General features: G+C 41.6%; 1 non-coding gene across 1 annotated transcript; it reads left to right on the forward strand.

Annotated features, from left to right (window-relative positions):
* Nucleotides 1-314: 314 nt before the first annotated feature.
* On the forward strand, nt 315-422 carry LOC130972547 (small nucleolar RNA R71). The gene has a single exon (XR_009083710.1). It is a non-coding gene; the product is annotated as a small nucleolar RNA R71 (small nucleolar RNA).
* The last annotated feature ends 14,286 nt before the right edge of the window (nt 423-14,708 follow it).

Below are 14,708 nucleotides of genomic sequence, written 5' to 3' on the forward strand. Positions count from 1 at the left end.
CTGTTGGATGCATTTTGCCATCCATTCAGACTTTGAGAAATTATGTTGACTTGCTGAGTCAACATTTTGTTCTGAGCCAATATGGCATTCAGAGCATCAATCTCAAGAACTCCCTTCCTCTGAGGCATCCCATTATTCATGGAATTCCTCTCAGAAGTATACATGAACTAGTTATTTGCAACCATGTCAATAAGTTCTTGAGCTTATGCATGCGTCTTCTTTAGGTGAATGGATCCACCTGCAGAATGGTCCAATGACATCTTAGAAAATTCAGACAGACCATAATAGAATATATCCAGAATGGTCCATTCTGAAAGCATGTCAGGAGGACACCTTTTGGTCATCTGCTTGTATCTTTCCCAGGCTTCATAGAGGCATTCACCATCTTTTTATTTGAAGGTCTGAACATCCACTCTAAGCTTGCTCAGCTTTTGAGGAGGAAAGAACTTAGCCAAGAAGGTCGTGACCAGCTTATCCCAAGAGTCCAGGCTTTCCTTAGGTTGTGAGTCCAACCATGTTCTAGCTCTGTCTCTTACAGCAAAAGGGAAAAGCATGAGCCTGTAGACTTCAGGATCTACTCAATTGGTTTTAACTGTCTCACAGATATGCAAGAACTCAGTTAAAAACTAATAAGGATCTTCTAATAGAAGTCCATGGAACTTGCAGTTCTATTGCATTAGAGCAACTAGTTGAGGTTTCAGCTCAAAATTCTTTGCTCAAATGATAGGGATTGAGATGCTTCTTCCATCAAACTTGGAAGTAGGTGTAGTATAATCACCAAGCATCCTCCATGCATTATTATTTTCGGCTGCCATATCCTTTTCTTGTTCGAAAATTTTAGTAAGGTTGTCTCTGGATTGTTGTAATTTAGCTTCTCTTAGTTTCCTCTTCAGAGTCCTTTCAGGTTCCGGATCAGCTTCAACAAGAATGCCTTTTTCCTTATTCCTGCTCATATGAGAAAGAAGAGAACAGAAAAAGAAGAGGAATCCTCTGTGCCACAGTATAGAGATTCCTTTATGTTAGTAGAAGAAGAAAGGGAATAAGAGTGAGGAAGAATGAAGAATCCAAACACAAGGGTGAGAATAGGGCTCGAATTCTTGAGGTGAAGAGAAGTATTAGTTAATAAATAAATAAATAGAATAAGATGAGAGAGAGAAGTTTTCGAAAATAAATTTTGAAAAGGGGTTAGTGATTTTCAAAAATTATAGGGGGAAATAAAATCTAAATTTAAATTTAAAATAATTAATTAATTAAAAAGAATCTTAAAAAGCGGTGAGAAATTTTCGAAACTTAGAGAGGGAAAAGTAGTTAGGTGGTTTTTGAAAAAGATAAGAAACAAACAAAAAGTTAATTAGTTAGTTGAAAAAGATTTGAAAATCAATTTTGAAAAGATAAGAAGTTGAAAAAGATATTGTAAAGTCAAAATTTTTGAAAAAGATAAAATTTTAAAAAGATATGATAAAAAGATATGGTGGAAAAAGATATAATTTTTTTAAAATTAAAATTAATTACTTGACTAATAAGAAACTAAAAGATATGATTCTAGAATTTAAAGATTGAACCTTTCTTAAGAAAAAGATTTTTGAAAAATATTTAAAAAAAATTTCAAAAATTAATAGGAAAAATGAAAAAGATTTGATTTTTGAAAAAGTTTCGAAAAGATAAGATTTTTAAAATTGAAAATTTGACTTGACTTACAAGAAACAACTAATTTTAAAAATTTTTTGACTAAGTCAACCCAAATTTTCGAAAATTTGAGAGAAATAAGGAAAAGATATTTTTTATTTTTGAATTTTTAATGATAAGAGAGAAAAACAACAAAAATGACTCAAAATGAAAATTATGAATCAAAACACATGATGCATGCAAGAATACTATGAATGTCAAGATGAACACCAAGAACACTTTGAAGATCAAGATGAACATCAAGATTTATTTTTGAAACATTTTTAAGAAAAAAAAAACATGCAAGACACCAAACATAGAAATTTTTAAATGCTAAGACATTATGAATGCAAGAATGCATATGAAAAATAACAAAAGACACAAAACAAGAAAACATCAAGATCAAACAAGAAGACTTACCAAGAACAACTTGAAGATCATGAAGAACACCATGCATGAAATTTTCGAAAATTTTTAGAAAAATAAAAAGATGAAATTGACACCAAACTTAGGAATTGACTCTAGACTCTAACAAAAAACACAAAATATATTTATATTTTTTTTGTATATATATATATATATATATATATATATATATTGTTCCGAGGGTTACCTGAAACTGTAGGTCGATCTCGGATAAGATCTTCTGTGCTAGTCGGAGCCGACGTGTCCTGCCGGTGCGTAGCGGCCGGAGCTGGTGAGTCCGACTTTGTTGGACTTGGTGACGGTGCTGATCCTTCGTCCCCGGAGGGTGGGGGGTACCTGCAAGGGACTCCGATGCTTAAGTTAGCAAGGGTATTAAGCAGGTATTGAGTAGAATCAGAGTATGAGTTATACCTGGGTACTCCACTGTATTTATATTGGTGAGATGTGGCCTTCTGTGGATAAGATAAGTTAGTTATCTTATCTTTATCTTTTATCTTTAAGTGAGGTCATCTTTATCTTTAAGGGAACCGCCCTTCTTTCTGTAGGCTTTGGGCCGCCTTAGGATTTGGGACGTGTTCCTCTACTTGGGCCCTTTGTTTGGGCTTTTCTGTGACTTGTCCGAGCTCTTTTGAGAAGAGGTCGGGTTGTCCTGACCTGAAAAGGTCGGCCGCTTTGTCTGTAGAACATCCCGGGTCGGACAGCTTGACCCAGGGTATGAACAGTGCCCCTGCTTGAGCTCGGTTTTTCTGTTGAGGTCAAATTTTTTGGCTTCGATCCTTTCATGATGAAGCCGAACTCAAGCATTTTGTCGATTTCTTCTTTTTGTAGAATCTTTTGAATGTAGAACGTTTTCCTCTAAAGGCGCGCATTTTTATATCAGCGTTTTGCTTTGGGAACGTGAAAGGGTTTAGTACATTCATTAATTGGTATTAATTGCCCCGTTTTCTCCTGGCTTTTATTTTTGAATCTCTCAAACAAAAACCGGTTTTTCTTCTTTCATTTCCTCTCCGTAACTCCTCCCTTTACTTTCTCATTTTCTGTTTCTTGCCCAGAGTTTGTAGTTTCCCTTTTTGTTGACGTTTGTTCTGCTACTGCATTTTTCGGAAGAGGGCTGATTCCACATTTTCTTCTTCTGTCTTTGCATTCTTCCACTTCGAGGGGGTGGCTTTGTTGCTTCTGTTTTTCTTCGAGGTTTTCTTCTATTCTCCAGGTTAGTCCTCATTTCGTGTTTCCTCGTTTATTTCTGATTTTGCGATGGAGTTTTCCTTTTGATCTTCCTTTTGGAGAAAGTTTGGATCTTTCTGTTTTTACCGTGCTTGACTTGTTGCATGCTATGGGGTTTTTTCTTTTTCGGTGTGAATCTTTTTGCTTTGCTTGAATCTTTTTCTTTTGCATGTTGCCGCTGTTTCTGTTTGTGCCTTGGATGATGTTTTTTGCTTTGATTTTGAAGAGCTTGTGCTTTTGCTGTTTTTCCTTTGGTCTTTTTGGTGTTCTGATGAACTGTAGCAGTAGTGTTGGTAAACTGTAGGAGCAATGCTTTTCCTGATAAAACTGTAGAAGGGTGGATTTTCTGCGTTTTTGCTTCCTTTGCTTTCTTTTCTGGATTTTATTCTGATGAGTGCCGAGATGTAGATTGTAGAAATGATTTTGAGGACCCTTCTTTGTTTACTGCCTCCAAGGGATACTCCGAGACTTCTTCTCTTGAGTCTTGGGGTTTTTCCCTTTTTGGTTAATCCGTCCGTTTGAGATGTTTTGACCCGTGTCCGAGATGTTTTTAAGTAATCCACTCTTCTTTTCTTTTTGTAGGATTTAGTTGGCCTCATGTCTTCCCGAAATAACGTTTTAGAGATGCCTTCCCAGGTTCCTGCAGGTATGGCCGATTGGGTGGATTCCATGGTTCTCCTTTGTGTCTCGCTGGCTGATTCTGAGTTTTGTGCTCAGCTTAGGCAGTTTCATAGTGTCTGTAGCAATTCTGGTGATGAGAAAAACTATGAACTTGTCCCTCCTTCTTCTGACGAGAGAATATGTTTTTCAACTTGGGTTGTTGATGGCCGCCCCTTCTTTTATGTTTATGACTTTTTCTTTGGTCCGCTGGGTATTACTCTTCCTTTTACTCAATTTGAAACCGACCTGTTATGGTCTTGTAATATTGCCCCTTCTCAACTTCACCCTAATTCCTGGGGTTTTATAAAGATTTTTCAATTGTTGTGCAATGGTTTTGGAATCCCTGCTTCCCAATCTCTCTTTTTCTATCTGTTTGTTTTGACTAAGCCCGAAGTGGTAAAAAAGAAGGCAGCTTGGGTCTCCTTTCGCTCTACCCAGGGAAAGAAGGTCTTTTCCATGTTTGACGAGTCATTCCGTGATTTTAAAAACTACTTTTTCAAGGTCCGAGCTGTTGAAGGAGCTCGGCCCTTTTTTTTGGACGAAAATAATGAGCCTGCCTTTCCCCTGGAATGGCAAAAGGATGTGAGTGTCTCCAGGTACTCTTGGGACATGTTGGATGAGGCTGAGCGGGCCTTTGTGACTGTTTTGGAAGAGCGCTGGGGTCAGCCTCCCCATCTTAATACAAAGAAATTTCTATCCAATCCTTCTCTTCTTCAAACTGAACTGGGTATCTTTGTGTTTTCTTTGCTATCTGTTTATGTTTATTTGTAGCTGTATTTCCGACTTTGTTCGATTTGTAGCTTGACTTCTGTTTTATTTTGCAGAGGCAATGAAAAATAACGAATCCATGAAGGCTTTTAAGAGGGCGCAGAAGGCGACTGCTGCCAGGAATATTGCCGCCAAGGCAGCTGGGGAGGGGTCCTCCCAAGTGTGCGAGAAGCCACCAGTGCCGAGTTCCCCCATAGTGAAGAAAGCGATTCCGACACCTCGGGTCCGCTTGGTGGATCCTCATCCTGCTTCTGCCGTTCCATCTGCTGCCCCTCCAAGTAAAAAACAAAAGACGGTTGAGCCCTTCGACCTTAATGCCCCTGACTTCAATGCCATCGAGTTCATAGATCAACAAATTGGGCCCTATGGTACCCTTTCAATGGACAATGTGTCCATCCTCCATTATTTGGAATTTATGGCCCGGAATCACGTGCAGATGGCGTTTATGGCGGCCGCTATACACCGGACTGCTCAAAGTCTCCCTCTTCATGCCACCAAGGCATTTCTGGAGGAGGCAAAGCAAGAGTTTGACCGGATGAAGGGGCTGAAGGAGGAGCTCGAATTAAAGGTGACCAAGTTAGAGAATGATATAGAGAATGAGAAGGCGAGTTCCCTTTCATTGGCGGCTTCTTTGAGGTTGGCTGAGGACATAGCTCTGATGCATAAAGATAGTTATGTTACAACTTATCGGGAGGTGATGCGTCTGAGGGAAGAGTTGGACAGTGCTCGGGAGGATTATTCTGAGCTCCAAGGTCATCTTGTCGGCAGCGTGACTGCTGCTTACGAGAACTTGAAGGAGCAAGTTCTGGTCATTGCTCCCGAGGCCGATCTCACCCTTTTCAGTTTAGATAATGTTGTCAGAGATGGCAAGATTGTCCTTGATGACGAGGGTGATGACGACGTTGATCCTCCTCCTGTGTCCTCTGCCAAAGTGTCAACTACCTCTGCTCCTTCGGTTGCACCTGATTCGGATTGCCAAGTTCTGAACCGGGAGGATGGAACTGTAGATGCCGTGCCTATTCAGACTCGTCCTCCTTCTCTTTGTCCTGATGATGCTCCTGTTGTTTGCTGATCTTTTTCTGGATTCACATGTTAGTTGGCCCGGCTTGTGGGCTCTTTAAAACTTTTTATTTATTTGCTGACGTTTTCTAGTTGTTTTGTCTTGGCAACCTTTTGAAAAACAAAAGTAGCTCATTATCCTTTGATGGCCTCCGAGGCTTTAAAACTTTGTAGATCATATCAAGATATTTTCTTCTGTTTTCTAAGAATGCTGGTCCTTGTAATTTGACCTTTCTGGATTGCCTCGTGCTTTGTAGCTTGGATCCTCTGTATTTGTGTGGATCCGACTTGTTTTTTCGTTTTTTGTAGGTATTTTTGATGTTTCCCCAACTGATTTCTTTGTGTTGATTCCCTTTATTTCTGTAATCCTCTTTCCTGGACCTTCGTTAGGCCTCTTTCAGGGATTACTTTTGTTCATAGGAGTCCGACTTCATTTAGGTCGGTCTCTTCTGAGTTATATCTTTTCAGTAGCAGGAGTCCGACTTCGTTATGTCGGTCTCCTTTAAGTTATAGCGTAATCCTCTTTCTTGGATCTTTATTAGATCTCTTTCAGGGATTACTTGTATAACTTTTCAGTAGCAGGAGTCCGACTTTGTTATGTCGGTCTCCTTTAAGTGTAATCCTATTTCTTGGATCTTTATCAGATCTCTTTCAGGAATTACTTGTGTAACTTTCAGTAGCAGGAGTCCGACTTCGTTATGTCGGTCTTCTTTAAGTTATTTTTCGTAGTCCTCTTTCTTGGATCTTTGTCAGATCTCTTTCAGGGACTACTTGTATAACTTTTTAGTTTTGGGCTGACTTTGTTATGTCAGGCCCTTCTAAGTTAAAGTAATCCTCTTTAATAGGGTTGGCCAGACCTCTTTCCAGGGTTTACTTATAACTTGGGTTGACTTGGTCCGACTTCTGAACGTCGGCCAGTCTTTTAAGTTATTATATTAGCTATCCGTAAGACCTCGTCAGGTTCTTTTTTTGGATTGCTTTCGATAACTTCTTAAATTATTCTGTGTTCATCTTTGCCGATTTGTAGAAAATGGTTGGCGTCTTTAGATCGTCCTTTGGGTGAATCGCGTTTTCACCTTTATCGGACGATTGTCTTTATCGTGGTCGCGCAGTGAATTTATTTTTCACTTTCTGCCGACCTGTTGCTTTATAATCGGACGATGAATACTTCAGATTAATGCATCTTGGAATCTTGTAGAATATCTAAATAAACTTTATTCAAAGAAAAAAAATGCAAATATATACATGTGGGAATTCCCTTGTTCCTAGGTCTCGACATGGTGCCTCATTAAAAAACCTTTTCAGGAAAAAGAGCGCATCCATTTAGTGAGATCCTTTACTTTTTCTAACTGTAGTACCTTCTTAGGTTGCAGGCGTGCCATGATCGAGGAAGCTCCCGTCCATCAAGCTCGGACAGTCTGTAGTAGCCCTTCCCCAGTACTTCAAAGACTCGGTAAGGTCCTTTCCAGTTTGCTGCTAACTTTCCTTCTCCGGGTCAAGTTGTTCCAATGTCATTTCTGATTAGGATGAGATCATTCTCTGCGAAACTTCTCGGTACTACCTTTTGATTATATCTGGAGGCCATTCGTCGCTTTAGAGCTTCTTCCCTGATCTGAGCTCTTTCTTGGATTTCGGGTAACAAGTCGAGCTCTTCTCTCTGAAGTTGGGATTTTGCTTGTTCATTGTAGTGGACTACTCGGGGAGATCCTTCTTCGATTTCTATTGGAATTATTGCCTCCACTCCGTATGCTAGTCGGAATGGTGATTCGTTTGTAGTAGAATGGGGTGTTGTTCGATATGCCCATAGGACTTGTGGTAGTTCCTCAGCCCAAGCTCCCTTTGCTTCTTGTAACCTCCACTTTAATCCGGCCAATATGACTTTATTGGCCACTTCGGCTTGTCCATTAGCTTGGGGATGTTCGACAGAGGTGAACTGGTGTTTTATGTTCAAGTCGGCCACCAGTTTTCTGAAGCCTGCCTCTGTAAATTGGGTACCGTTGTCCGTGGTGATGGAGTATGGTACCCCGAATCTCGTAATAATGTTCCTATATAGGAATTTTCGACTTCTTTGAGCGGTGGCGTTGGCCAGGGGTTCTGCCTCGATCAATTTTGTGAAATAGTCTACTCCAAATATGAGGAATTTTACTTGTCCCGATCCCTGTGGGAAAGGTCCATGTAGGTCGAGTTCCCATTTCGCAAATGGCCAGGGTGAGGTCACGCTGATGAGGTTTTCTGGTGGGGCAATGTGAAAGTTGGCATGCTTCTGGCATGGTGGACATGTCCTTACAAATTCTGTAGCCTCCTTTTGTAGAGTTGACCAATAGAATCCCGCCTGGAGTACCTTTTTGGTGAGAGCTTGTGCTCCGAGATGATTTCCACAAATGCCACTGTGTACTTCCTCCAAGACTTCCTTTGTATTGGAAGTTGGTACGCATTTTAGTAAAGGTGTTGATATCCCTCTTTTGTACAGCGTGTTGTTTATGATAGTGTAGTACTGTGCCTCCCTTTTCAACCTCTTTGCCTCCTTTTCATCTGTAGGGAGTTCTTCTGTTTTGAGGTAGTTTATTATGGGGGTCATCCATCCTTGATCCCGACCTATTACAACTAAGATTCTGTCTTCTTCCGCTATTGACGGGTTCTGTAATACCTCCTGGATGAGGCTTATGTTGTTGCCCCCTGGTTTGGTGCTGGCTAATTTTGAAAGGGCGTCAGCTCGGGCATTTTGCTCACGAGGTATGTGGTGGATCCTATATTCCCCGAGTTGTCCGAACTGTTCTTTGGTTTTATCCAAATATTTTTTCATGATCGGATCTTTGGCTTGGTAGTTTCCTATTATTTGTGAGGTGATGACTTGTGAGTCACTGTAGATGTTGAGTTTCCGGGCTCCAACCTCCCTAGCCAGCTTTAGACCAGCTAATAGTGCCTCGTATTCTGCCTGGTTGTTTGAGGCCAGGAATCCGAATTTAAGGGAGAGCTCAACTTGAGTTCCTTGGTTGCTCTCAATTATCACACCCGCACCGCTTCCTGTTTTATTCGAGGATCCGTCTACGTATATGTTCCATTCTATGGGAATTTCGGGGATGTATGTAAATTCTGCGATGAAGTTGGCCAGGTGTTGCGATTTGATCGCTGTACGTGCCTCGTATTGGAGGTCAAACTCGGACAACTCGATTGCCCATTGTAGGATTCTTCCTGCTAGATCTATTTTCTGTAATATCCCTTTTATGGGTTGGTTGGTTCGAACTTTAATGGTATGCGCTTGGAAATATTGGCGAAGCCGTCGGGATGTGAGGATCAGAGCATAGGCAAACTTTTCTATTTTCTGGTAGTTCAGCTCGGATCCCTGTAGTGCTTTGCTAATGAAGTAGACGGGTTTTTGCCCATGTTCGTCTTCTCTAACTAGTGCTGAGGCTATTGCCCGGCTCCCTACTGCGAGATATATTATGAGCGGCTCTCCTTCTCGCGGCCAAGATAGGATAGGAGGCCGTCCTAAGAACTCCTTGAAGTCTAGGAAGGCTTGCTCACATTCTGTTGTCCATTCAAACTGTTTTCCCTTTCTTAAAGTAGCATAGAAGGGAAGAGATCTTATCGCAGCTCCTGCTAAGAATCGGGATAGAGCGGCCAACCTCCCGTTGAGTTGTTTTATTTCTTTGATACAGGTTGGGCTCTTCATGTTGAGTATGGCTCGACACTTGTCTGGATTTGCTTCAATCCCCCTTTGTGTGAGCATGAAGCCCAAGAATTTGCCGGCTTCTACTGCGAAGGTGCATTTTGCGGGATTGAGCCGCATGTTGTGTTTCCTGATAGTAGAAAACACTTGAGTCAGGTTGGATAACAATGTATCTTCGCTTTGTGTCTTTATCAACATCTCGTCTACATAAACTTCCATAATTTTTCCGATGTGATCTGAGAAAACTTTATTCATTAGTCTTTGATAAGTAGCTCCTGCGTTCTTGAGACCAAAAGGCATCACGATGTAACAATAGTTTGCTTTCGGTGTTAGGAACGAGGTTTTTTCTTGATCTGGTGGATACATGGGAATTTGGTTGTACCCTGAATATGCGTCCATGAATGAGAGATACTTATATCCTGACGAAGCATCCACTAGAGCGTCGATGCTTGGGAGTGGATAGGGGTCTTTTGGGCAGGCTTTGTTGAGGTCGGTGTAGTCGGTGCACATTCGCCACTTCCCATTTGACTTTTTCACTAAGACGACGTTTGCTAGCCATAGTGGATATTTGACTTCCCTTATGAACCCGGCCTCAAGTAGCGCTTGTACTTGTTCTTCTACAGCTTGAGCTCGTTCTGGTCCAAGTTTTCTTCGTCTTTGTTGTACCGGCCGGGATCCCGGATAGACTGCCAATTTGTGGCTCATTGGTTCGGGATCAATACCTGGCATGTCGGCAGCTTTCCATGCGAAGAGATCAACATTATCTCGTAGGAACCGTATTAGTGATTCCTTTACGTCTCCTTTCAGGATCGTGCCAATATTAGTTGTTTTATCCGAGGTGTCTCCGATCTGGATTCTTTCTATTTCTCCTTCGGGTTGTGGTCGGAATTCTTCTCGCCTCTGAACTCCACCGAGCTCAATTGTGTGGAACTCTCCTCCTTCACCTCAGAGGTTTAGGCTTTCGTTGTAACAGCGACGTGCCATTTTTTGATCTGCCTTTATCGTAGCTATCCCTTCCGCAGATGGGAATTTCATACATAGATGTGGGGTTTGAAACTATTGCGCCGAGTTGATTTAACGTTGTTCGACCTATTAAGGCATTATAGGCTAAGCTTACGTCGACCAAGATGTAATCTATCTTGAGTGTTCGGGACTGGTTCCCCTTTCCGAAGGTTGTATGCAGCGGTACGTATCCCAGCAGTTGAACTGGGGCATCTCCTAGTCCAAACAGGCTGTTTGGGTATGCTCTTAGCTCTTTTTCGTCTAGATCGAGTTTGTCGAAGGCAGTTTTGAATAAGATGTCTACAGAGCTTCCCTGGTCAATTAATGTACGGTGAAGGTTGGCGTTTGCCAGTATGATCGTAATGACCATGGGGTCGTCGTGTCCCGAGATGATTCCGGATGCGTCTTCCTTGGTAAACGTGATTGCTGGGATGTCCGAGACTTCCTTTTTTCCTTCGACATGGTATACTTCTTTGAGGTGTCACTTTCGGGATGATTTGGAGATTCCTCCTCCGGCAAATCCGCCGTGTATTACGTGAACATGTCTTTCCGGTGTGCGAGGTGATCGTTCAGATCGTCCAACATCCTCATCCCTTCTTCTTTTTCTTGGTTCGTCATCCCGATTGGCCAAAAATTGATCTAGCTTTCCTTCCCTTACTAGTTTTTCTATGACGTTTTTCAAGTCGAAGCATTCGTTGGTGGAATGCCCTCGAAGTCGGTGATACTCACAGTATTCATTCCGATTTCCTCCTCCTCTTTTGCCTTTAAGTGGCCGAGCTAGAGGGATTTTCTCTGTATGGCAGACTTCTTTGTAAACATCTACCAAGGATACCCTAAGAGGAGTATAGTTATGTTATTTTTTGATTTTCTCTCCGGAGCGATCACCCTTTTTCTTGGATTCTTTATCTCGGTAGGTAGAGCCGAACCTTGAGGCTTCGACAAGTCGAGAGTTTTCCTCCATGTTGATGTATTTTTGTGCCCGTTCTTGTACTTCGTCTAAGGATGTAGGATATCTCTTTGATATAGATTGGCTAAATGGCCCTTCTCGTAGGCCATTTATAAGGCCCATAATGGCAGCCTCTGTTGGTAGACTTTGTATGTCCATGCATGTTTTGTTGAATCTTTCCATGTAGTTACGAAGGCTCTCCCGATCTCCTTGTTTGATCCCTAGGAGGCTAGGTGCGTGTTTGGTTTTGTCCTTTTGTATGGAGAATCGGGCCAAGAACTTCTTGGCCAAATCGTCGAAACTCGAGATGGATTTTGGAGGCAGGTTGTCAAACCACTTAATGGCTGTCTTGGTTAGAGTTGTTGGAAAGGCTTTGCAGCGGACTGCATCTGAGGCATCTGTGAGGTACATTCTACTTCTGAAGTTGCTGAGATGATGGTTGGGGTCCGAGGTGCCGTCATATAGAGTCATATCCGGAAGTTTGAAATATTTTGAAATTTTGGTCTTCATAATTTCTCTGGTAAATGGGTCTTGATCTTTCTGAGAGCTATCTTCTGCGGATGATCGAGTAGCTTTAGTTTTAAGGTCGACTTCAAGTTTTACAAGCTTATCTTCTAGTTCTCTGCGCCGCCTTATCTCCCGGCGCAGATCTTCTTCCTTTTCACGTTGGTGTTGGGCTTCTTTCTCGAGTTGCTCCAATCGATTTTGAAGTGCTTCTATTATTCCTGGATTTGATGAATTTTTGTCTCCATTGGTTTCTGGAGTATCTTTGAGTATTGTGTCCGTATTTTTATGCGGCGTTCTGTCTTCCAAACCTGAATCGTGGTTGTTGTCATGGTCATCCGTCATGTTAATGGGATGACTTCCAGGGTCCCCGGCAACGGCGCCAATGTTCCGAGGGTTACCTGAAACTGTAGGTCGATATCGGACGAGATCTTCTGTGCTGGTCGGAGCCGACGTGTCCGGCCGGTGTGTAGCGGCCGGAGCTGGTGAGTCCGACTTTGTTGGACTTGGTGACGGTGCTGATCCTTCGTCCCCGGAGGGTAGGGGGTACCTGCAAGGGACTCCGATGCTTAAGTTAGCAAGGGTATTAAGCAGGTATTGAGTATAATCAGAGTATGAGTTATACCTGGGTGCTCCAGTGTATTTATATTGGTGAGATGTGGCCTTCTGTGGATAAGATAAGTTAGTTATCTTATCTTTATCTTTTATCTTTAAGTGAGGTCATCTTTATCTTTAAGGGAACCGCCCTTCTTTCTGTAGGCTTTGGGCCGCCTTAGGATTTGGGACGTGTTCCTCTACTTGGGCCCTTTGTTTGGGCTTTTCTGTGACTTGTCTGAGCTCTTTTGAGAAGAGGTCGGGTTGTCCTGACCTGAAGAGGTCGGTCGCTTTGTCTGTAGAACATCCCGGGTCGGACAGCTCGACCCATGGTATGAACATATATATATATATATTTTTTTTTTCGAAAACATATAGGAAAAATAAAATGAAAAATTCAAAATTTGTAATAAGAATTCCAGGAATCTTTCAATGTTAGTCTAAAGCTCCGGTCCAGGAATTGGACATGGCTTAATAGCCAGCCAAGCTTTAGCATACATAGTTCAAGCATGTGAAAAGGAAGCCTCAGTTCAAAAGAATTAAACATGGCAGCCAACCAGGCTTCAACATATTACATGAAACTCTAGAATTCATTCTTAAAAACTCTGAAAATTTTTGAAAATAGGTGATAAATTTTTGAAAGATTTTTGAAATTTTTTTTTTCGAAAAATTTTTGAAAATAAAACAAAAAGAAAATTACTGAATCTGAGCAACAATATGAACCGTCAGTTGTCCAAACTCGAACAATCCCCAGCAACAGCGCCAAAAACTTGATAGGCAAAATTGTGATATCTAATAATGGCATTCAACTTGGTATGCGCATCTACTAACTCAGCACTTTCTTCACAAATTCGCACAACTAACCAGCAAGTGCACTGGGTCGTCCAAGTAATAAACCTTACGTGAGTAAGGGTCGATCTCACGGAGATTGTTGGTATGAAGCAAGCTATGGTCATCTTGTAGATCTCAATTAAGCGAATAATAAATGATTATGGAGTTTTCGAATAATAATAATAAATAAACAGAAAATAAAGATAGAAATACTTATGTAAATCATTGGTAAGAATTTCGGACAAGTGCATGGAGATGCTGTGTTCCTTTTGGATCTCTGCAACATACTGCTTTCATACTTTCAATCCTTCTTACTCCTTTCTATGGCAAGCTATATGTAGGCCATCACCGTTGTCAATGGCTACATCCCATCCTCTTAGTAAAAATGGTCCAAATGCTCTGTCACAGCACGGCTAATCATCTGTCGGTTCTCGATCATGTCGGAATAGAATCCATTGATTCTTTTGCGTTTGTCATCACGCCCAAAAATTGTGAGTTTGAAGCTCGTCGCAGTCATTCAATCCCTGAATCCTACTCGAAATACCACAGACAAGATTTTGACTTTCCAGATTCTCATGAATGCCACCATCAATTCTAGCTTATACCATGAAGATTCTGATCAAGGAATCTAAGAGATATGCGTTCGGTCTAAGGTAGAACGGAAGTGGTTGTCAGTCACACGTTCATAGGTGAGAATGATGATGAGTGTCACGGATCATCACATTCATCATGGTGAAGTGCAACGAATATCTTAGAATAAGAGTAAGCATGAATTGAATAGAAAATAGTAGTAATTGCATTAAAACTCGAGGTACAGCAGAGCTCCACACCCCTAATCTATGGTGTGTAGAAACTCCACCATTGAAAATACATAAGTGATGGTGGTCCAGGCATGGATAAATGGCTATACCCAAAATGTGACATGAATTCGAAAATAGGGAGAAGGACCCTTAATACAATAGTAAAATGTCCTATTGATACTAGACTAGCTACTAGAGATTACATAAGTAAGTAATTGATGCAGAAATCCACTTCCGGGGCCCACTTGGTGTTTGCTTGGGCTGAGCTTGAGCTTTACACGTGCAGAGGCTTCTTTTTGAGTTGAACGCCTAGTTGTAACATGTTTTTGGCGTTCAACTCTGGTTCGTGACATGTTTCTGGCGTTTGACTCCAGAATGCAGCATGGAACTAGCGTTGAGCGCCAGTTTGCGTCATCTAGTCTCGAATAAATTATGGATTATTATATATTGCTGGAAACATCTGGATGTCTACTTTCCAACGCCGTTGAGAGCGCGCCATTTGGAGTTTTGTAGCTCCAGAAAATCCATTTCGAGTGCAGGGAGGTCAGAATCCAACAAC

The sequence above is a fragment of the Arachis stenosperma genome, chromosome 3, assembly GCF_014773155.1.
Source record: "Arachis stenosperma cultivar V10309 chromosome 3, arast.V10309.gnm1.PFL2, whole genome shotgun sequence".
Taxonomy (NCBI): Eukaryota; Viridiplantae; Streptophyta; class Magnoliopsida; order Fabales; family Fabaceae; genus Arachis; species Arachis stenosperma.